The following is a 24,527-nucleotide window of genomic DNA, read 5'->3' as shown; positions in this document are numbered from 1 at the left end:
ACAGCAGAGTATCAGTAAGTTAATGTGCCGTTCCGCTGCTTTCTTTGCAAAAATACTTTTAGTAACTCATGAATGTTTCATGAACCTATTTCAGTGCCAAGAAGATGGCACCATAAATTCTAAAATCAAATGCTGCCAGCCGTTTCTGCTTCCCAAAGCTGTTTTAAGCAAACACCGCCATTTATTCCTATGGGCACCTTTGAATGGTTCTTTTTTTTTTTTTTTTCCAGAATATACAAAAGATTTTCCATTTGGGGAGACAATGAGCAGATTTTGTTCTAACACAGCTTTTGGCTGATGTGCATTAAAAGCCTACATCTGTTCTACTCTGAATTATCAGCTCCCTGCCATACCGTAAGTAACATTAAATACTTCCTAATACCTCATCGGAGTAACATAACTTTACTATAGCTGTTCTGCTCTAAAATAATTCAGATAAGCAAAACAATAGCATTAGTTAAGAGAACACAAGAGACGTGTACAAATCAAAGGTAGCTTGTGGCTTGACATACATTGTAGAACTACAAGTACTATCATGCCTCTGCTACTTGGAGTTTCTTAAGAAGTGAAGACCCACAAGTCTCCTATGTCTAATACAAATCTAAATTGTATTTATGATATATACTGGAACAAAATACATTTTCTTTTCCAAAAACAGATAACTGTATACAAGGAAGACAGCAATCCTATAATAATCAGTAGTGTACCTATAATAGTTTCAGGATGCGTGCTGCGCATGGCAACTGAGTCCAGGGGGGACCACAACGTACACCCTGCACACATACATCATACTCACATCTCCTGAGTCCCACGTCGGCACCGCACAAATCACCAGGAAACTGGAGTGGTGGCTGTATCCCAGAGATTTACACTTGAGCAGCAAAGACGTCTCTAGGAACATGGCTCAGGCGCCATGTTACCGGAGACCTGCACATGTGCAGTAGGCTAGGACAGAGTGCAAGTGCACCCAGGAGGAAAGGGGGAGTGGACTCTGGGTGCTGCACTCAGTCTAATAGGTGTAAAGAAATATATAGGAAAGTAGTATTGGGACCAGAGATCAGAGTCACTACCAGGGCCGGATTAATAATGGGGCTGATGGAGCTGCAGCTCCAGGCCCAACCTCTAAAACAGGCCCACAGCCTCTGCAGATGTCTTTGCTGTAATAGACAGGGAGAAAAAAAAAAAGCCTGCTACTGCAGCCACAGCCTGCAGAGTCCTAGGCTCCGCTGGTTTTGTCATCGACAACCCCAACCCCCACCCCAGACAAACCTCTTGTATTGGAGCCTCCTGCGGTCCTCATTTTAAGTCCCGCCCCTATTCACAGTTGGCCAGACCCCTTTAGACACCCGTGGATCGCGTCACAAGGGGGCGGAGCCTAATGCCACGATGCACCCGGCGATCATTCCCATCAGTGGCTTGTAGTACGCTTGGTTGGTCTGCTGATTCTGCACCTGCAGCACAACAGTTGGTGAGTGCTTTGCCTCCTCCCTTCAGGTTCCAGCTGCTGTCAGGCATTACACTATATAGTGGGGAATCCCTGCACTGACCTTATAATGGTATGGAATGATACATAAATATAAATTAAAGTACCCTTTATTGAGACACAGTGGTCAGGCCATATGTACATAAATCATATACAATGTGTAATATATCACAGCTGTATGCATTTCACAGCTGTGTGGTATAGAGTATCAGTGATGGCTAACCTTGACACTCCAGCTGTTGTTGAACTACATATCCCAGCATGCCCTGCTACAGTTTTGTTATTTGGCCATGCTAAAACTGATGCAGGGCAAGCTGGGATGTGTAGTTCAACAACAGCTGGAGTGTCAAGGTTAGCCATCACTGGAGTGTGATATCATCAATGAGAAACATACAATCATAAATGTTAGTTTTTGCTGGTGACTGCTGATGGGTCATGTGAAAGGTCAGTGTTTATGGTACCTACAGGTATCAGTGTCTATGCATGACTATATGCACAGTTTAGCCCAAATGGATATGGGTCTTGCATGGTGCCCTCCTGGGTATATCTTCTTAGGTGTTACGTTCTGTAGGGCCAGCGTTCTGTACCCCCCAAGTGCATCAATTTACCCTCTCCGGCATGTGTTGGTGCTTCTCCTGGTGCGTAGGGGTGACTGTTGGTATGGGAGTCAGTCCACCCTTCTTCGCTATCCTGGGCCAGGTTCCTTCGTGGATCGGCGTTTGAGAGATCGCACACCCAGTCGCTAACCTGGGGGACTACCGGGCACTACAAGATTTCCAGGTACCTGGTCTCGCAAGATCTCCCAGAACCCGTAGATCTCTATAGCTATGTCCCTGCCATTCAGACTCACCAAGTAAAGCACAGTAGTCCAATAGGAAGTTCTTTTTAGGAAATGGTGTCCAATCAGGTGGCAGTAGGCGTTGCTCTGGTGAATGATTGATAGTCCCAGACGTTGGGTGCCATGTTCGAGCAAGCCTTGTATATTAATTTTTAGATGCAATGTTGGCTGAATCATCCATACATGTTTGGCTTATATCACAAATAGTAGATGGCAGTATTGGATAAATGCTTCTTATGAATCTTGTAATATTACAGGGAGGCAATGTACCAAGCTCTATTCGGGGGATGTGCAGAATAAGTAAGGGTATGACTGCTAGATGCTGGTGTGTGTGATATTAACCATGTCTGTCCCAATCATGGTCCTTCTGGGTCTTGTGAATTCGTATCTTCTCCTAGATGTATTCATATCATAGGATCTGGTCATATACATATCTTCAGTGTGTTTAGGCTGCGTTGAAATGGCTTTATCCTGCCATATAGGACTATGGGGTCTATTTACTAAGCCTTGGATGGAGATAAAGTACCAGCCAATCAGCTCCCAACTGTCATGTCACTGGCTGGGTTTGAAGAATGACAGTTAGGAGCTGATTGGCTGGTACTTTATCTCCGTCCACTTTATCCCCATCCAAGGCTTAGTAACTAGACCCCTATGTTCTGGCTTATGTGCGTTCTGTGTGCCAGATATTTTATCTGATGTGGTATGGTGTGCTTTATCGTCTGGCATTACACTACATTTATTTTTTTCAAATCCAACAAAATGATTCATGAAGCATGATGCATCTAATATTATTTCCCGAGTTGTGTGTGTGTGTGTGTGTGTGTGTGTGTGTGTGTGTGTGTGTGTGTGTGTGTGTGTGTGTGTATATATATATATATATATATATATATATATATATATATCATACGACACAGTGTTACCTAGTGGCATAGTCATCATCCTTTAAATGTCAAAATTTCTACATTCCCCAGGGAATGTAGAAATTGTGACCTCCATATGTTGCACTGTGACCCCAATGCAGTAAAAGTGACGCAGCAAAATGGCAGCTCACTTTACAGCACCATAGGTCACAGCGCAGAAGAAGAACCCAGTGCCCGGCAGCCTCATGGAGCAGCGGACACCGGCTCCTGCAACTGGTAAGTATAAAATCCAGGGGTGGCTTTTTCGGCGCGGGGGTAGTAGCGAGGGGGGGGGGGGACTGGCGGTAGCGATGTGCCTTGGTGCATGCGCAGCAGGACATCAGGGTATTTTTTACAAGAAATACCCCGATGATGCTGCGGAGAGGCATCGCAGGGACAGAGCCTCTGTCCCTGCATGCGATAATTGATACATCCATGCGATGTACTCAATTATCACAGTGCGAGTTTGGTCTAGTTTATCACCTGTCATCCACATCATTAGATGCAGATGGTGATAAATAGACCTCTAGGTCACTGAAACGTTGGCATTAGAAAAGACTGTAGGGGGTATCCAATTAGCCCTGATGCAAATTCGCCCGTTGAAAATGGCCGTATATTGCGATTAATAACCGATGGTCATTATCATGGTATCCAATTAGAGGCCATTTTTAATGGCTGAAATTATAGCCGCAGTCGAATGATTACCCATGGAATCGGGGATAAGTTCCCGATCCCATGTGTTTATCGCTGCTTCGGCGGTTGCTTATCTGGGATTTTGTCCAATAAATGACGGAATCAGGGGATAAAGAAGCCGGCATCGGAGCTAATAATAAGAATTTACTTACCGATAATTCTATTTCTCGTAGTCCGTAGTGGATGCTGGGGACTCCGTCAGGACCATGGGGATTAGCGGCTCCGCAGGAGACAGGGCACAAAATTAAAAGTTTGACCACTAGGTGGTGTGCACTGGCTCCTCCCCCTATGACCCTCCTCCAAGCCTCAGTTAGGATACTGTGCCCGGACGAGCGTACACAATAAGGAAGGATTTTGAATCCCAGCCACACCAATCACACTGTACAACTTGAGATCTGAACCCAGTTAACAGCATGATAACAGAGGAGCCTCTGAAAAGATGGCTTCCAACAATAATAACCCGATTTTTGTAACAATAACTATGTACAAGTATTGCAGACAATCCGCACTTGGGATGGGCGCCCAGCATCCACTACGGACTACGAGAAATAGAATTATCGGTAAGTAAATTCTTATTTTCTCTGACGTCCTAAGTGGATGCTGGGGACTCCGTCAGGACCATGGGGATTATACCAAAGCTCCCAAACGGGCGGGAGAGTGCGGATGACTCTGCAGCACCGAATGAGAGAACTCCAGGTCCTCCTTAGCCAGGGTATCAAATTTGTAAAATTTTACAAACGTGTTCTCCCCTGACCACGTAGCTGCTCGGCAGCGTTGTAATGCCGAGACCCCTCGGGCAGCCGCCCAAGGTGAGCCCACCTTCCTTGTGGAGTGGGCATTTACAGATTTTGGCTGTGGCAGGCCTGCCACAGAATGCGCAAGTTGAATTGTGCTACAAATCCAACGAGCAATCGTCTGCTTAGACGCAGGAACACCCAGCTTGTTGGGTGCATACAGTATAAACAGCGAGTCAGACTTTCTGACTCCAGCCGTCCTTGAAATATATATATATTTTTAAGGCTCTGACAACGTCGAACAACTTGGAGTCCTCCAAGTCGCTAGAAGCCGCAGGCACCACAATAGGTTGGTTCAGGTGAAACGCTGATACCACCTTAGGGAGAAACTGAGGACGCGTCCGCAGTTCTGCCCTGTCCCAATGGAAAATCAGATATGGCTTTTGTACGAAAAAGCCGCCAATTCTGACACTCTCCTGGCCGAAGCCAGGGCCAGTAGCATGGTCACTTTCCATGTAAGATATTTCAAATCCACCGATTTGAGTGGCTCAAACCAATGGGATTTGAGGAATCCCAAAACTACATTGAGATCCCACAGTGCCACTGGAGGCACAACCGGGGCTGTATATGTAGTACTCCTTTGACAAAAGCTTGGACTTCAGGAACTGAAGCCAATTCTTTCTGGAAGAAAATCGACAGGGCCGAAATTTGAACCTTAATGGACCCCAATTTGAGGCCCATAGACATTCCTGTTTGCAGGAAATGTAGGAATCGACCCAGTTGAAATTCCTCCGTCGGAGCCCTCTCCTTCAAGATCCGGCGTTCAACCGCCATGCCGTCAAACGCAGCCGCGGTAAGTCTAGAGGTAGAGTGCACGGATCCTCCGTGCGCATCTCTTGAAGTTCCGGGTACCAAGTCTTTCTTGGCAAATCCGGAGCCACGAGTATCGTTCTTACTCCCCTTCGCCTTATAATTCTCAGTACCTTGGGTATGAGAGGCAGAGGGGGGAACACATACATTGACTGGTACACCCATGGTGTTACCAACGCGTCCACAGCTATTGCCTGAGGGTCTCTTGACCTGGCGCAATACCTGTCCAGTTTTTTGTTGAGGCGGGACGCCATCATGTCCACCTTTGGTTTTTCCCAACGGTTCACAATCATGTGGAAGACTTCTGGATGAAGTCCCCACTCTCCCGGGTGGTGATCGTGTCTGCTGAGGAAGTCTGCTTCCCAGTTGTCCACTCCCGGAATGAACACTGCTGACAGTGCTATCATATGATTTTCTGCCCAGTGAAAAATCCTTGCAGCTTCTGCCATTGCCCTCCTGCTTCTTGTGTCGCCCTGTCTGTTTACGTGGGCGACTGCCGTGGTGTTGCCCTACTGGATCAACACCGGCTGACCCTGAAGCAGAGGTCTTGCCAGGCTTAGAGCATTGTAAATTGCCCTTAGCTCCAGTATATTTATGTGAAGTGAAGTCTCCAGGCTTGACCACACTCCCTGGAAATTTCTTCCCTGTGTGACTGCTCCCCAGCCTCTCAGGCTGGCATTCGTGGTCACCAGGACCCAGTCCTGAATGCCGAATCTGCGGCCCTCCAAAAAGGTGAGCACTCTGCAACCACCACAGAAGAGACCCCCTTGTCCTTGGAGACGGGGCTATCCGCTGATGCATCTGAAGATGCGATCCGGACCATTTGTCCAGCAGATCCCACTGAAAGGTTCTTGCGTGGAATCTGCCGAATGGAATCGCTTCGTAAGAAGCCACCATTTACCCAGGACTCTTGTGCATTGATGCACTGACACTTTTCCTGGTTTTAGGAGGTTCCTGACTAGCTCGGATAACTCCCTGGCTTTCTCCTCCGGGAGAAAAACCTTTTTCTGAACTGTGTCCAGAATCATCCCTAGGAACAGCAGACGTGTCGTCGGGCTCTGCTGGGATTTTGGAAAATTTAGAATCCACCCATGCTGTTGCAGCACTACTTGGGTTAGTGCTACACCGGCCTCTAACTGTTCTCTGGATCTTGCCCTTATCAGGAGATCGTCCAAGTAAGGGATAATTAATACGCCTTTTCTTCGAAGAAGAATCATCATTTCGGCCATTACCCTGGTAAAGACCCGGGGTGCCGTGGACAATCCAAACGGCAACGTCTGAAACTGATAGTGACAGTTTTGTACCACGAACCTGAGGTACCCTTGGTTTGAAGGGCAATTTGGGACATGGAGGTAAGCATCCTTGATGTCCAAGGACACCATAAAGTCCCCTTCTTCCAGATTCGCTATCACTGCTCTGAGTGATTTCATCTTGAACTTGAACCTTTGTATGTAAGTGTTCAAAAGATTTCAGACTTAGAATAGGTCTCACCGAGCCGTCCGGCTTCGGTACCACAAACAGCGTGGAATAATACCCCTTTCCTTGTTGTAGTAGGGGTACCTTGACTATTACTTGCTGGGAATACAGCTTGTGAATAGCTTCCAACACCGTCTCCCTGTCGGAGGGAGATGTTGGTAAAGCAGACTTCAGGAATCTGCGAGGAAGAGACGTCTCGAATTCCAATCTGTACCCCTGTGATACTACCTGCAGGATCCAGGGGTCGACTTGCGAGTGAGCCCACTGCGCGCTGAAATTCTTGAGACGACCCCCCCACCGGACCTGAGTCCGCTTGTAAGGCCCCAGCGACATGCTGAGGACTTTTCAGAAGCGGGGGAGTGCTTCTGCTCCTGGGAAGGAGCTGCTTGCTGCAGTCTCTTACCCTTTCCTTTGCCTCAGGCAGATATGAATGGCCTTTTGCCCGCTTGTTCTTATGAGAACGAAAGGACTGAGGCTGAAAAGACGGTGTCTTTTTCTGTTGGGAGGTGACCTGAGGTAAAAAAGGTGGATTTTCCGGCTGTTGCCGTGGCCACCAAGTCCGATAGACCGACCCCAAATAATTCCTCCCCTTTATACGGCAAACTTCCATATGCCGCTTGGAATCCGCATCACCTGACCACTGTCGCGTCCATAAACTTCTTCTGGCAGAAATGGACAGCGCACTTACCCTTGATGCCAGAGTGCAAATATCCCTCTGTGCATCTCGCATATAAAGAAAATGCATCCTTTAAATGCTCTATAGTCAATAAAATATTGTCGCTATTCAGGGTATCAATATTTCCAGTCAGAGATTCCGACCAAACCCCCCCAGCACTGCACATCCATGCTGGGGCGATTGCTGGTCGCAGTATAACATCAGTATGTGTGTATATACTTTTTAGAGTATTTTCCAGCCTCCTATCAGCTGGATCTTTGAGGGCGGCCGTATCAGGAGACGGTAACGCCACTTGTTTTGATAAGCGTGTGAGCGCCTTATCTACCCTAGAGGGTGTTTCCCAGCGCGCCCTAACCTCTGGCGGGAAAGGGTATAATGCCAATAACTTCTCTGAAATTAGCAACTTCCTATCGGGGGTAACCCACGCTTCATCACACACTTCAATCAATTCATCTGATTCAGGAAAAACTACAGGTAGTTTTTTCACACCCCACATAATACCCATTTTTGTGGTACTTGTAGTATCAGAAATATGTAACACCTCCTTCATTGCCGTGATTATGTAACGTGTGGCCCTATTGGAAAATACGTTTGTTTCTTCACCGTCGACACTGGAGTCAGTGTCCGTGTCTGTGTCTGTCGACCGACTGAGGTAATGGGCGTTTTAAAGCCCCTGACGGTGTTTGAGACGCCTGGACAGGTACTAATTGGTAGGACCCCACTAGCCCTTTGGGGAGACAGAGGGAGAGTTTGCCAGCACACACCAAAGCGCTATAATTATACAGGGACAACCTTATAGTAAGTGTTTTCCCTTATAGCAGCTTAATATATAATAATATCGCCAAAAAATGCCCCCCCTCTCTGTTTTAACCCTGTTTCTGTAGTGCAGTGCAGGGGAGAGCCTGGGAGCCTTCCCACCAGCGGATCTGTGTGGGAAAAATGGCGCTGTGTGCTGAGGAGATAGGCCCCGCCCCCTTCACGGCGGGCTCTTCTCCCGGTTTTTTCTGTAATCCTGGCAGGGGTTAAATACATCCATATAGCCCAGGGGCTATATGTGATGTATTTTTAGCCAGTAAAGGTAATTACATTGCTGCCCAGGGCGCCCCCCCCCAGCGCCCTGCACCCTCAGTGACCGCGGTGTGAAGTGTGCTGAGAGCAATGGCGCACAGCTGCAGTGCTGTGTGCTACCTTAAGAAGACTGGGAAGTCTTCAGCCGCCGATTTCTGGACCTCTTCTCTCTTCAGCATCTGTAAGGGGGCCGGCGGCGCGGCTCCGGTGACCCATCCAGGCTGTACCTGTGATCGTCCCTCTGGAGCTAGTGTCCAGTAGCCTAAGAAGCCAATCCATCCTGCACGCAGGTGAGTTCGCTTCTTCTCCCCTTAGTCCCGCGTTGCAGTGAGCCTGTTGCCAGCAGGACTCATTGAAAATAAAAAACCTAACAAACTTTTATTCTAAGCAGCTCTTTAGGAGAGCCACCTAGATTGCACCCTTCTCGGCCGGGCACAAAAATCTAACTGAGGCTTGGAGGAGGGTCATAGGGGGAGGAGCCAGTGCACACCACCTAGTGGTCAAACTTTTAATTTTGTGCCCTGTCTCCTGCGGAGCCGCTAATCCCCATGGTCCTGACGGAGTCCCCAGCATCCACTTAGGACGTCAGAGAAAAGATATTCCCAGGTGATCCTATTAGCAGCGGTAAAGTACAGCTGCTAATAGGATATCCGCCTGTATCTGCAGTTACTTCTGTCTGATTAAGAGAATCCGAGTAACGCCACCATTTCCATATGCTATTTGATTCATTGGACTGGCACCGGAGCTTGTTGGTCAAATATTGAGGAGTGCTGGCCTGCATTTGTCTATATACTGTATATATAACCTCAATAACATTTTTTTTTATTAATAACCCATAGTTTGTGGGGGGGGGGGGGGGTTATTCATTTGTTAATAATATAATAGGTGGTGCATGCATCATATAATCAAAGAGGGGAGGGAGATTGAGGTGGGTGAATGAAGGTGGGTAGCTATGCCCTCCATGGTGCTAGCCACACCCCATGGCACAGACCACACCCCCATATCAGTTATCACCCCCACCATGCTGGTCACACCCCCTGCAGTGGCACACGATAGGCCATTTATAAATTTCAGATCCAGGCCCATCATGACCTTAATCTGGCACTGGTCACTACGATGCTGCCAGTCTATACAAGACAGTCATCCTTCATAGTAAGCAGAAGAATGGAGAAGGAAGACGACGCAAAGTAGCGCTTGAACCACTTCTGGGGGTATTATGGCCCACAGCGGCTCTTCATACACCCGCCACTCCTGCTGGTAGGGGAACCAGTGCATCTCTGCCTATTCAGCCTGGACTCTGTGGCCATCTAACGCTTCATGCAACATTTTATTTATGTTTTTGAAGCACTTTTTGGACACTTCCACAGTGTTTTCAGTGTGCTGGAGCAGTTGACCTCCACCATGATCTGGTACCAGAGTAGACCTCTTGCATCTACTGTTTCTGGAGGAGAAGCAACCATAGAGATAGTCAAAACGATGCTTGACTCCCTTGACCAGGGCCATATTCTCCGCATATGTAAATTGCGCATTACGCCCATTCTTTGTCTTGCCTACAGACACCTCATTATCATCTTCTTCCTCCCTCTCTGGTCAGTCACAGGCTGCTGCACTGACACCTCCTCTACATCCGACCCCATCTCCTCAGGCCTTCTGCTCCCACTCTCCTCTTCCATCACAACAGAAAAGAGTTAACACTGATAAAGCAAAGGAAATAATAAACCCCTGCACCACCACCTATCACACACACACAAGACACTTTCACACAACAAACACTCACAAATAATGACAAGAAAAAAAACATAAAATGACACAGGACAAAAACCATACAAACTTTAAAATGCACCAAGACAACACAATAAAACAAGACAACTTTCAATCCCAGGCAACAATCGCAAAATGATCTCTCCTCTCCAACAACTGTGCAACAACCTCAACCACACTCCACCACAAATGGCACCAATGCTCGTGTTCCCAGCGGTTTGTGGGCATATTTATAACAACATGGTGATGACACTTTAGCATGTGAGTTTATTGACCAATCAGAATGTGCTGAGGTAATTAGTTACATTTCGGCGACTTGTGATGTGAATTCAGGTACGACTTGTGTTTGGATTTGAGGTGCGACTAAAGGTGCAAATTGGGGCGTGATTACATTTGTGTTGGAATGTGACTGGTGGCGCATTCTACTGCGAATTATGCAGCGACTGCCCATACAAAAGTACAAAATCACCACAGCGACTAAATACTGTACACCATTGGAAGACAAAGACGAAAGTGAAAAAAAAAAATCAGTAAATGTGCGATTTTTGTTCCGGCAATTAGAGCCAATAAGGGGCAATTAAGGGCGATTAGTAATTTCACCCAAAAAATTATTCTTAGTAACTTTCCCCCCTGCAGTGACATAGTGATGTCACTAATTGTTATAATTTTTTGCTGCGCTCTGAATCTCGGTACTTTTCAATGTTATTTTCAGTTGACCAAAAGATGCGCAGTCAGCTCAATGCAAAAATAACTTTTTTCTGTGCTGATACTTGTAGTTACTGTAAGTGATCGCTAGCCATATACAGTGTACTGAGACTAAGTGATCATTTTCCTAGAGTGCCCCTGGAGGCCATCTTTTTCATTGGTAAGGCATGCTATCGCTGCGTCACTACTGCCCATCATTGCCAAAATTACAAGGACCATGTGCACGGCTCAAGTCACAGTGTGTAATAAAATAACTTTTATCATGGTAAGGCTAGCAGATGTCAAAAATATATCCCCCATAAAATAACATGCTATATTATGCTGTACATTTGAGATGGGAAAAAAAAGCATCTAAAAAAAAAATAGTTCTTGCACTGCAAGCACTTTTGACTTTGCATCGGAGACTTCATGCTTGCGCAATAGCAGTTTTCAAAAGCGATACCTGGTGGATGAACAACAGTATTGCACTCACCAAAGACTCAATTTTTACACTGCAACTACATATGCCACCCTGTGACGGAAAATGTCACCATGCAACCGGGCGCAGGCATACGTAATATGACTAGTTTTTCCCACTACTCGCCATATGGACGATAGATGAGCGTGGCTATATCTATATATGGGAAGCAGTTGCGAAATGCAAAGAGGGATCCATTTGAATACCCCATCTTCCACTGGTCCTCACAGTGCAGATGGAACCCGCAATGTAAGCTTTTTCATCAAAATTATTATTTTGGAGCTCCAAAGGATAGCTACTTCAATGGCTAAGAGGTCATGATAAATTACGCCAAAACCAATTATGAAATGGCTATAAAAAGCAGGAATACGGAATTATTACTTCTTTTGAGAAACAGACCCCTTAGTGAATTACTTTGGATTTTAGCCTACTTGTGAGCTGTATTAATGTTTTTAATGAGTAATAACTTTAACTTTCCTGCTCACAACAGTTGAATTTTGTGGGCACCAGTAATTTTTAGGGGACAAGTCTTAGGGGCCTATTTATCACCATCCGCATCCAAGGATTCGGATGTGGTGTAATGAAATTGCCCAAATACGCACTGCGATAAATTATTACTTCGCACGGATGTATCAATTATCGCATGCAGGGACAGAGCTTGCGATGACAATCCGTAGTATCATCTGAATATTTTTCGTGAAAAATACCCTGATGTCCTGCTGCATAATCACAGACACCGCAGACGCCGATGATCCCGCTGCCAGGTTGACCGACCATCGTGATTACCCCCTGTGGCCGCGGACCCCCCCACAGTAAATATGCAGTACTTACCAGTCCATGGAGCCGGTCATCGCTGCTTCTGCTGGGCTGCCAAGCGCCGGATACGGTGCGCTTCTGTGACCCCCGATGCTGTAAAGTGAACTGCCATTTTGCAGCGTTACTTTACTGCACTGGGGGTCACAGCACAGCACATGTAGGGCCCGGCATCCCGCACAGGAGTACTGATCACCGGCTCCCTGGACTGGTAAGTATGTGTTTTTTTTACCTTTTTTGTTTTGTTTTAAACAGCGATCAGCTTGTGTGTCCATTGGACACACAGCTGATCACCAGAGGCCGGTCCTAACACAGCTTTCAATACCAGGAGGCAGAGAAAGCTGGGCAAAGGCTGCAGATCGCAGTGCTGCCCTGTGATTTCGCCAGCCTGAGCTGAAGAAATGATCACAAGGCACACTGCAGTGGATTTTTATTTTTATTTTATTTTTTTCCGTAAATTTGGCCAAACCGCATATCTCATTATAAGTATGAGAAATGCAATGTGTGTTACAAAAAAAAATGACAATTAAGATTAACCCCTTCAGTTGTGGGTTTTTCGAGCTTAGCTCCGCCCCCTGACACCGCTGAGTCACGCCCCCTGGTCTGCCCACATGTTTACTGTAAATAGGGGATGACCATCGATGAGTAAAACCATCAATGGATCCATTCCTGATGGTTTTACACCATCAAGGTTATCCATTGATGGTGACCATCGATGGATAACCCACCGATGGCCATCCCCGGGCTGCATGTGCTAGCGGGCACTAGCCCACCAGCACTGATCTCTCCCCACCTCCTCCCATGTACTCCATTCTGCCGGTGGGCATTTGCAGAATGATGCGATCGCGTTATGACTAGTGATGAGCGGGTTCGGTTTCTCGGAAACCGAACCCCCCCGAACTTCACCCTTTTTACACGGGTCCGAGCCATACTCGGATTCTCCCGTATATCTCGGTTAACCCGAGCGCGCCCGAACGTCATCATCCCGCTGTCGGATTCTCGGGAGATTCGGATTCTATATAAGCAGCCGCGCGTCGCCGCCATTTTCACACGTGCATTGAGATTGATAGGGAGAGGACGTGGCTGGCGTCCTCTCCGTTTATAATTGTAGAAGAGACAATTGATTGCTTGTTTTATTACTAATTGTGGGGAGGATTGGGGAGCAGCTGTTAGGACTCAGAGTACAGTGCAGAGATTTGCTGATAGTGACCACCAGTTTTTTTTTATCCGTTCTCTGAATGAAAAAAACGCTCCATACCATATCTGTGCTCAGTGTGCTGCATGATATATCTGTGATGAGTGCTCACATTGCTTAATTGTGGGGACTGGGGAGCAGCTATAGCAGGAGTACAGTGCACAGTTTTGCTGACAGTGACCACCAGTATACGTTTGTCTGCCTGAAAAACACTCCTGTGGTGGCTTTTTTTTATACTAGTTTAGCAGTCTGCTGACAGTGTCCACCAGGTCCATTATACTGTATATAGCAGTACGGTAGGCCACTGCTGTACCTACCTCTGTGTCGTCAGTCACTCGTCATCCATTAATAATAATAAGTATACTATCCATCCATCTACATTGTATACCTGTGGTGGCTTTTTCTCTTTATACTAGTTTAGCAGTTTGCTGACAGTGTCCACCAGGTCCATTTATTATACTGTATATAGCAGTACGGTAGGCCACTGCTGTACCTACCTCTGTGTCGTCACTCGTCGTCCATAAGTATACTATCCATCCATCTACATTGTATACCTGTGGTGCCTTTTTTTCTTTATACTAGTTTAGCAGTTTGCTGACAGTGTCCACCAGGTCCATTTATTATACTGTATATAGCAGTATGGTAGGCCACTGCTGTACCTACCTCTGTGTCGTCACTCGTCGTCCATAAGTATACTATCCATCCATCTACATTGTATACCTGTGTTGCCTTTTTTTCTTTATACTAGTAGTACTAGTTTAGCAGTTTGCTGACAGTGTCCACCAGGTCCATTATACTGTATATAGCAGTATGGTAGGCCACTGCTGTACCTACCTCTGTGTCGTCAGTCACTCGTCATCCATTAATAATAATAAGTATACTATCCATCCATCTACATTGTATACCTGTGGTGGCTTTTTTTCTTTATACTAGTTTAGCAGTTTGCTGACAGTGTCCACCAGGTCCATTTATTATACTGTATATAGCAGTACGGTAAGCCACTGCTGTACCTACCTCTGTGTCGTCACTCGTCGTCCATAAGTATACTATCCATCCATCTACATTGTATACCTGTGGTGCCTTTTTTTCTTTATACTAGTAGTACTAGTTTAGAAGTCTGCTGACAGTGTCCACCAGGTCCATTATACTGTATATAGCAGTACGGTAGGCCACTGCTGTACCTACCTCTGTGTCGTCACTCGTCGTCCATAAGTATACTACCATCCATCTACATTGTATACCTGTGGTGGCTTTTTTTTTTATACTAGTAGTACTAGTTTAGCAGTGTGCTGACAGTGTCCACCAGGTCCATTATACTGTATATAGCAGTACGGTAGGCCACTGCTGTACCTACCTCTGTGTCGTCAGTCACTCATCATCCATTAATAATAATAAGTATACTATCCATCCATCTACATTGTATACCTGTGGTGGCTTTTTTTCTTTATACTAGTTTAGCAGTTTGCTGACAGTGTCCACCAGGTCCATTTATTATACTGTATATAGCAGTACGGTAGGCCACTGCTGTACCTACCTCTGTGTCGTCACTCGTCGTCCATAAGTATACTATCCATCCATCTACATTGTATACCTGTGGTGGCTTTTTTTCTTTATACTAGTAGTACTAGTTTAGCAGTCTGCTGACAGTGTCCACCAGGTCCATTATACTGTATATAGCAGTACGGTAGGCCACTGCTGTACCTACCTCTGTGTCGTCACTCGTCGTCCATAAGTATACTATCCATCCATCTACATTGTATACCTGTGGTGCCTTTTTTTCTTTATACTAGTAGTACTAGTTTAGCAGTCTGCTGACAATGTCCACCAGGTCCATTATACTGTATATAGCAGTACGGTAGGCCACTGCTGTACCTACCTCTGTGTCGTCAGTCACTCGTCATCCATTAATAATAATAAGAATACTATCCATCCATCTACATTGTATACCTGTGGTGGCTTTTTTTCTTTATACTAGTTTAGCAGTTTGCTGACAGTGTCCACCAGGTCCAATTATTATACTCTATATAGCAGTACGGTAGGCCACTGCTGTACCTACCTCTGTGTCATCACTCGTCGTCCATAAGTATACTATCCATCCATCTACATTGTATACCTGTGGTGCCTTTTTTTCTTTATACTAGTTTAGCAGTTTGCTGACAGTGTCCACCAGGTCCATTTATTATACTGTATATAGCAGTACGGTAGGCCACTGCTGTACCTACCTCTGTGTCGTCACTCGTCGTCCATAAGTATACTATCCATCCATCTACATTGTATACCTGTGGTGCCTTTTTTTCTTTATACTAGTAGTACTAGTTTAGCAGTCTGCTGACAGTGTCCACCAGGTCCATTATACTGTATATAGCAGTACGGTAGGCCACTGCTGTACCTACCTCTGTGTCGTCACTCGTCGTCCATAAGTATACTATCCATCCATCTGCATTGTATACCTGTGGTGCCTTTTAGTTGTGCGCATTAAAATATGGAGAACAAAAATGTGGAGGTTAAAAAAATAGGGAAAGATCAAGATCCACTTCCACCTCGTGCTGAAGCTGCTGCCACTAGTCATGGCCGAGACGATGAAATGCCATCAACGTCGTCTGCCAAGGCCGATGCCCAATGTCATAGTACAGAGCATGTAAAATCCAAAACACAAAAGATCAGTAAAATGACCCAAAAATCAAAATTTAAAGCGTCTGAGGAGAAGCGTAAACTTGCCAATATGCCATTTACGACACGGAGTGGCAAGGAACGGCTGAGGCCCTGGGCTATGTTCATGGCTAGTCGTTCAGCTTCACATGAGGATGGAAGCACTCATCCTCTCGCTAGAAAAAAAAAAAAGACTTAAGCTGGCAAAAGCACAGCAAAGAATTGTGCGTTCTTCGAAATTACAAATCCCCAAGGAGAGTCCAATTGTGTCGGTTGCGATGCCTGACCTTCCCAACACTGGACGGGAAGAGCTTGCGCCTTCCACCATTTGCACGCCCCCTGCAAGTGCTGGAAGTAGCACCCGCAGTCCAGTTCCCGATAGTCAAATTGAAGATGTCAGTGTTGAAGTACACCAGGATGAGGATATGGGTGTTGCTGGCGCTGGGGAGGAAATTGACAAGGAGGATTCTGATGGTGAGGTGGTTTGTTTAAGTCAGGCACCCGGGGAGACGCCTGTTGTCCGTGGGAGGAATATGGCCGTTGACATGCCGGGTCAAAATACAAAAAAAATCAGCTCTTCGGTGTGGAATTATTTCAACACAAATGCGGACAACAGGTGTCAAGCCATGTGTTGCCTTTGTCAAGCTGTAATAAGTAGGGGTAAGGACGTTAACCACCTCGGAACATCCTCCCTTATACGTCACCTGCAGCGCATTCATCATAAGTCAGTGACAAGTTCAAAAACTTTGGGCGACAGCGGAAGCAGTCCACTGACCAGTAAATCCCTTCCTCTTGTAACCAAGCTCCTGCAAACCACACCACCAACTCCCTCAGTGTCAATTTCCTCCTTACCCAGGAAAGCCAATAGTCCTGCAGGCCATGTCACTGTCAAGTCTGACGAGTTCTCTCCTGCCTGGGATTCCTCCGATGCATCCTTGAGTGTAACGCCTACTGCTGCTGGCGCTGCTGTTGTTGCTGCTGGGAGTCGATCGTCATCCCAGAGGGGAAGTCGGAAGACCACTTGTACTACTTCCAGTAAGCAATTGACTGTCCAACAGTCCTTTGCGAGGAAGATGAAATATCACAGCAGTCATCCTGCTGCAAAGTGGATAACTGAGGCCTTGGCAGCCTGGGCGGTGAGAAACGTGGTTCCGGTATCCATCGTTAATTCAGAGCCAACTAGAGACTTGATTGAGGTACTGTGTCCCCGGTACCAAATACCATCTAGGTTCCATTTCTCTAGGCAGGCGATACCGAAAATGTACACAGACCTCAGAAAAAGACTCACCAGTGTCCTAAAAAATGCAGTTGTACCCAATGTCCACTTAACCACGGACATGTGGACAAGTGGAGCAGGGCAGACTCAGGACTATATGACTGTGACAGCCCACTGGGTAGATGTATTGCCTCCCGCTGCAAGAACAGCAGCGGCGGCACCAATAGCAGCATCTCGCAAACGCCAACTCGTTCCTAGGCAGGCTACACTTTGTATCACCGCTTTCCAGAATACGCACACAGCTGAAAACCTCTTACGGCAACTGAGGAAGATCATCGCAGAATGGCTTACCCCAATTGGACTCTCCTGGGGATTTGTGACAACGCACAACGCCAGCAATATTGTGCGTGCATTACATCTGGGCAAATTCCAGCACGTCCCATGTTTTGCACATACCTTGAATTTGGTTGTGCAGAATTATTTAAAACCCTAAAGGGGCGTGCAAGAGATGCTGTCGGTGGCCCGAAGAATTGTGGGCCACTTTCGGCGTTCAGGCACCGCGTACAGAAGACTGGAGCACCCCCAAAAATACCTGAACCTGCCCTGCCATCATCTGAAGCAAGAGGTGGTAATGAGGTGGAATACAACCCTTTATATGCTTCAGAGGATGGAGGAGCAGCAAAAGGCCATTCAAGCCTATACATCTGGCCACGATATAGGCAAAGGAGGTGGAATGCACCTGTCTCAAGCGCAGTGGAGAATGATTTCAACGTTGTGCAAGGTTCTGCAACCCTTTGAACTTGCCACACGTGAAGTCAGTTCAGACACTGCCAACCTGAATCAGGTCTTTCCCCTCATCAGGCTTTTGCAGAAGAAGCTGGAGACATTGAAGGAGGAGCTAAAACAGAGCGATTCCGCTAGGCATGTGGGACTTGTGGATGGAGCCCTTCATTCGCGTAACCAGGATTCACGGGTGGTCAATCTGTTGAAATCAGAGCACTACATTTTGGCCACCGTGCTCGATCCTAGATTTAAAACCTACGTTGTATCTCTCTTTCCGGCAGACACAAGTCTGCAGGGGTTCAAAGACCTGCTGGTGAGAAAATTGTCAAGTCAAGCGGAACGTGACCCGTCAACATCTCCTCCTTCACATTCTCCCGCAACTGGGGGTGCGAGGAAAAGGCTAAGAATTCCGAGCCCACCCGCTGGTGGTGATGCAGGGTAGTCTGGAGCGAGTGCTGACATCTGGTCCGGACTGAAGGACCTGGCAACGATTACTGACATGTCGTCTACTGTCACTGCATATGATTCTCTCACCATTGAAAGAATGGTGGAGGATTATATAATTGTCCGCATCCAAGTAGACACGTCAGACAGTCCGTACGTATACTGGCAGGAAAAAGAGGCAATTTGGACGCTATTGCAGAAACTGGCTTTATTCTACCTAAATTGCCCTCCCTCCAGTGTGTACTCCGAAAGAGTGTTTAGTGCAGCCGCTCACCTTGTCAGCAATCGGCGTACGAGGTTACTTCCAGAAAATGTAGAGAAGATGATGTTCATTAAAATGAATTATAATCAATTCCTCCGTGGAGACATTCACCAGTAGCAATTGCCTCCAGAAAGTACACGGGGACCTGAGATGGTGGATTCCAGTGGGGACGAATTAATAATCTGTGAGGAGGGGGATGGACACAGTGAAAGGGGTGATGAATCGGAGGATGAGGAGGAGGTGGACATCTTGCCTCTGTAGAGCCAGTTTGTGCAAGGAGAGATTGATTGCTTCTTTTTTGGTGGGGGCCCAAACCAACCAGTCATTTCAGTCACAGTCGTGTGGCAGACCCTGTCACTGAAATGATGGGTTCGTTAAAGTGTGCATGTCCTGTTTATACAACATAAGGGTGGGTGGGAGGGCCAAAGGAAAATTCCATCTTGCACTTATTTTTTCTTTCATTTTTCTTTGCATCATGTGCTGTTTGGGGAGTATTTTTTTGAAGGGCCATCCTGCGTGACACTGCAGTGCCACTCCTAGATGGGCCAGATGTTTGTGTCGGCTACTTGGGTCGCTTATCTTAGTCACACAGCTACCTCATTGCGCCTCTTTTTTTCTTTGCATCATGTGCTGTTTGGGGAGTATTTTTTTGAAGGGCCATCCTGTCTGACACTGCAGTGCCACTCCTAGATGGGCCAGGTGTTTGTGTCGGCCACTCGGGTCGCTTAGCTTAGTCACACAGCTACCTCATTGCGCCTCTTTTTTTCTTTGCATCATGTGCTGTTTGGGGAGTATTTTTTTGAAGTGCCATCCTGCGTGACACTGCAGTGCCACTCCTAGATGGGCCAGGTGTTTGTGTCAGCCACTTGTGTCGCTTAGCTTAGTCACACAGCGACCTTGGTGCGCCTCTTTTTTTCTTTGCATCATGTGCTGTTTGGGGAGTATTTTTTTGAAGTGCCATCCTGTCTGACACTGCAGTGCCACTCCTAGATGGGCCAGGTGTTTGTGTCGGCCACTTGGGTCGCTTAGCTTAGTCACACAGCTACCTCATTGCGCCTCTTTTTTTCTTTGCATCGTGTGCTGTTTGGGGACAATTTTTTGAAGGGCCATCCTGTCTGACACTGCAGTGCCACTCCTAGATGGGCCAGGTGTTTGTGTAGGCCACTTGGGTCGCTTATCTTAGCAATCCAGCGACCTCGGTGCAAATTTTAGGACTAAAAATAATATTGTGAGATGTGAGTTGTTCAGAATAGACTGAAAATGAGTGGAAATTATGGTTATTGAGGTTAATAATACTTTGGGATCAAAATTACTCCCACATTCTATGATTTAAGCTGTTTTTGAGGGTTTTTTGAAAAAAAACACCCGAATCCAAAACACACCCGAATCCAACAAAAAAAATTCGGTGAGGTTTTGCCAAAACGCGTCCGAATCCAAAACACGGCCGCGGAACCGAACCCAAAACCAAAACCCGAAAAATTTCCGGTGCACATCACTAGTTATGACGCGATCGCATCATTCTGCAAATGCCCACAGACAGAACGGACTGCAAGGAGCAGGGAGGGGGATGGGAGCAGTGGCATGTCTGGAAAATTTCCGGGTTTGCCAGTCTGCACAGCGCAGCTGGCCCAGAAATTTTCCGGGCTTGCCACTTAAGGGGTTAAAGGGTTTGGAGCAGTTTTTCATGAAAACTGCTTCAAGTGCCCTTTAATACATTGGAGTGATACTAAAATAATGTGAAAAGGGTGTGGAAACAGAAAACACCCTTTGTCACATTATTTAAAAATAATGTTAATAAATATGCCCCTTAATGTTTGCCCCTTATTTTGCTGTTTGCTAAAATTACAGAACACCCGTCTATTTGTTCTGGACATTCTCACAGTAGTATAAGATGAATAAAACAAAGACGTTTATGTATTAGAGCAATGATCTCTAGTTGGATCCCAGCTATGAGAATGGAGCTCTCTTTGCTAATGAGCTGGCAGAATCCTAAACATGTTTCTCCAATAAAATGTCACATTTACAAAAAGCGTCTTTCAGACCTAAAATGATGCCTGCAATATGCATGGTATTATTGGAGTATTGTGACCATTTATGATATTGGTTTATGATGTCATTAAATGATGACAGCTATTTGCAGCAGCCTGCTTGACTGTAATATATTACATTTCCATGTATTTCATGGAGGAGAAAAAAAAAATAGTTGATTACCATTTTATATTTTAAGATTGAAGACATATAACCGATGGCCGGGGGGATGAGATAAGGTGGTAGCCTACTCGTAATTGGTATAAAAATGACAAATTGACGCTTTTTGAAAGACATTTAACAAAGGATGGAAATATTTCAAGTTAAAATGGCAATAAAACATTCTTCTGATTATGTTAATGAATCAAACTAACCCGTTTTACAGCGACTTCTCAAATAATGTTCTTAGCTATAAAAATATTCTATTTATTAAACAATCTTGGATTTGCAGCTTATTAAAACTAATTTTTGATCTAACCCGCAGATATACATTTTAAATTTATATATATATATATATATATATATATATATATATATATATATAAAATATAGGGCTGTATTTGCAAAGTGGAGTGTTTTTAAAGCTGACGATTTACAGCATAATATCACTAATACTGGATACAAAGCTATTGCATTTAATGATATTGCTACTTTAAATCCAGAACTCTGCGGCATTGAAAAAAACACTTAGTACATAGAGCCCTTAGGGGTCTATTTACTAAGCCTTGCATGGACATAAAGTGGACGGAGATAAAGGGGCTAATTCAGACTTGATCACTGCATTGCATGTTCTAGAGATGAGCGCCTGAAATTTTTCGGGTTTTGTGTTTTGGTTTTGGGTTCGGTTCCGCGGCCGTGTTTTGGGTTCGACCGCGTTTTGACAAAACCTCACCGAATTTTTTTTGTCGGATTCGGGTGTGTTTTGGATTCGGGTGTTTTTTTCAAAAAACACTAAAAAACAGCTTAAATCATAGAATTTGGGGGTCATTTTGATCCCAAAGTATTATTAACCTCAAAAACCATAATTTACACTCATTTTCAGTCTATTCTGAATACCTCACACCTCACAATATTATTTTTAGTCCTAAAATTTGCACCGAGGTCGCTGTGTGAGTAAGATAAGCGACCCTAGTGGCCGACACAAACACCGGGCCCATCTAGGAGTGGCACTGCAGTGTCACGCAGGATGTCCCTTCCAAAAAACCCTCCCCAAACAGCACATGACGCAAAGAAAAAAAGAGGCGCAATGAGGTAGCTGTGTGAGTAAGATTAGCGACCCTAGTGGCCGACACAAACACCGGGCCCATCTAGGAGTGGCACTGCAGTGTCACGCAGGATGGCCCTTCCAAAAAACCCTCCCCAAACAGCACATGACGCAAAGAAAAAAAGAGGCGCAATGAGGTAGCTGTGTGAGTAAGATTAGCGACCCTAGTGGCCGACACAAACACCGGGCCCATCTAGGAGTGGCACTGCAGTGTCACGCAGGATGGCCCTTCCAAAAAACCCTCCCCAAACAGCACATGACGCAAAGAAAAAAAGAGGCGCAATGAGGTAGCTGTGTGAGTAAGATTAGCGACCCTAGTGGCCGACACAAACACCGGGCCCATCTAGGAGTGGCACTGCAGTGTCACGCAGGATGTCCCTTCCAAAAAACCCTCCCCAAACAGCACATGACGCAAAGAAAAAAAGAGGCGCAATGAGGTAGCTGTGTGAGTAAGATTAGCGACCCTAGTGGCCGACACAAACACCGGGCCCATTTAGGAGTGGCACTGCAGTGTCACGCAGGATGTCCCTTCCAAAAAACCCTCCCCAATCAGCACATGATGCAAAGAAAAAGGTTAGGTGGTATACAATTATGGACGGGCTGCCGAGTGCCGACACAGAGGTAGCCACAGCCGTGAACTACCGCACTGTACTGTGTCTGCTGCTAATATATAGACTGGTTGATAAAGAGATAGTATACTCGTAACTAGTATGTATGTATAAAGAAAGAAAAAAAAACCACGGTTAGGTGGTATATACAATTATGGACGGGCTGCCGAGTGCCGACACAGAGGTAGCCACAGCCGTGAACTACCGCACTGTACTGTGTCTGCTGCTAATATATAGACTGGTTGATAAAGAGATAGTATACTCGTAACTAGTATGTATGTATAAAGAAAGAAAAAAAAACCACGGTTAGGTGGTATATACAATTATGGACGGGCTGCCGAGTGCCGACACAGAGGTAGCCACAGCCGTGAACTACCGCACTGTACTGTGTCTGCTGCTAATATAGACTGGTTGATAAAGAGATAGTATACTACTAATATTATATACTGGTGGTCAGGTCACTGGTCACTAGTCACACTGGCAGTGGCACTCCTGCAGCAAAAGTGTGCACTGTTTAATTTTAATATAATATTATGTACTCCTGGCTCCTGCTATAACCTATAACTGGCACTGCAGTAGTGCTCCCCAGTCTCCCCCACAATTATAAGCTGTGTGAGCTGAGCAGTCAGACAGATATATAATATATATATATAGATGATGCAGCACACTGGCCTGAGCCTGAGCAGTGCACACAGATATGGTATGTGACTGACTGAGTCACTGTGTGTATCGCTTTTTTCAGGCAGAGAACGGATATATTAAATAAACTGCACTGTGTGTCTGGTGGTCACTCACTATATAATATATTATGTACTCCTGGCTCCTGCTATAACCTATAACTGGCACTGCAGTAGTGCTCCCCAGTCTCCCCCACAATTATAAGCTGTGTGAGCTGAGCAGTCAGACAGATATATATAATATTATATATAGATAATAGATGATGCAGCACACTGGCCTGAGCCTGAGCAGTGCACACAGATATGGTATGTGACTGAGTCACTGTGTGCTGTGTATCGCTTTTTTCAGGCAGAGAACGGATTATAAATAAAAGTGGTGGTCACTGGTCACTATCAGCAAAACTCTGCACTGTACACTACTGAGTACTCCTAATGCTCCCCAAAATTAGTATATCAAGTGTCTCTCTAATCTATTCTAATTCTAAACGGAGAGGACGCCAGCCACGTCCTCTCCCTATCAATCTCAATGCACGTGTGAAAATGGCGGCGACGCGCGGCTCCTTATATAGAATCCGAGTCTCGCGATAGAATCCGAGCCTCGCGAGAATCCGACAGCGTCATGATGACGTTCGGGGCGCGCTCGGGTTAACCGAGCAAGGCGGGAAGATCCGAGTCGCTCGGACCCGTGAAAAAAAACATGAAGTTCTGGCGGGTTCGGATTCAGAGAAACCGAACCCGCTCATCTCTAGCATGTTCGCCGACGGCTGTTTCAGCCCTGCGATCGCTTCTGCCTGATTGACAGGCAGAGGCGGTCGCTGGGCGGGAGGGGGCAGGCTGGCGGCGTTTGGTCGGCCAATTCATAAAAAGCACATACTCTTAATAGAGTTAGTTGCAAGCTGTTAGTAGCATCAGGAAGCAGCTGTAGATG

At 46.0% G+C, this 24,527-nt stretch overlaps 1 long non-coding RNA gene across 1 annotated transcript in view; it reads left to right on the top strand.

Moving 5' to 3' along the window:
• The first annotated feature begins 1,380 nt into the window (after positions 1-1,380).
• The window catches only part of LOC135064830 (uncharacterized), a 236,777-nt gene continuing 213,630 nt past the window's right edge, over positions 1,381-24,527 (top strand). The window contains exon 1 of the long non-coding RNA XR_010251637.1: positions 1,381-1,468. This is a non-coding gene — a long non-coding RNA (uncharacterized LOC135064830). The remainder of the gene's footprint in view (positions 1,469-24,527) is intronic.

Source organism: Pseudophryne corroboree, chromosome 1, assembly GCF_028390025.1.
Source record: "Pseudophryne corroboree isolate aPseCor3 chromosome 1, aPseCor3.hap2, whole genome shotgun sequence".
Lineage (NCBI taxonomy): Eukaryota > Metazoa > Chordata > Amphibia > Anura > Myobatrachidae > Pseudophryne > Pseudophryne corroboree.
Note: the sequence above shows the minus strand (reverse complement) of the source record. Positions and strands in the feature narration are given on the sequence as shown.